A 624-nucleotide genomic window follows, 5' to 3' on the forward strand; every position below is an offset into this window, starting at 1 on the left:
GTATTTAATACTTTTTAAAAATAAATATATCTCTAGTAAATTTAAGGAGTCATATGATGAATAATCTGAGTATTCATATGGTAAAGGGACAAAATAAGTTGGACTCACACAATAACTTCTATACAATAATGGAGCAGTTCTGTTGGTAACTATAAAAACCAATAGCAGTGCCCTGTCTTACAAAGGTAGCTCCCCGAAATAATAAGTTCACATTATAAAAAATTAATTGGAAATCTAAAGTATGTGATGGTGGTATGAGTAAACTCCGCTTTGAGCTGTCTGTGAGAAAAGCATTATTTAAACACAATATTTCGATTTAATGTTCGAATAGAGAATAACTTCTTACTTGCTTTTTGAACGTAGTAACTAGTCCTGTTTTTACTTTTGAAATGTTAGAAAATATTGCAATTTTGATGAATCATAGCATAATATATTTGCATTTCGATGAATGAGTTTAAAGATAACTACTCCAAATTACCTATAGTTATTAACTTTTTTATTTGCAAGTAAGTTACACATTTAACTTCTAAATATGAAGTTTTGAATAATATCTTTTTAGAAAAATATTTGTTTATAAATATAAGATTTACTAGTAATTTTCTATAGTCTTGTTCCTACAAACCG

This window comes from Pteropus alecto, unplaced genomic scaffold, assembly GCF_000325575.1.
Source record: "Pteropus alecto unplaced genomic scaffold, ASM32557v1 scaffold57, whole genome shotgun sequence".
In the NCBI taxonomy this organism is placed as follows: domain Eukaryota; kingdom Metazoa; phylum Chordata; class Mammalia; order Chiroptera; family Pteropodidae; genus Pteropus; species Pteropus alecto.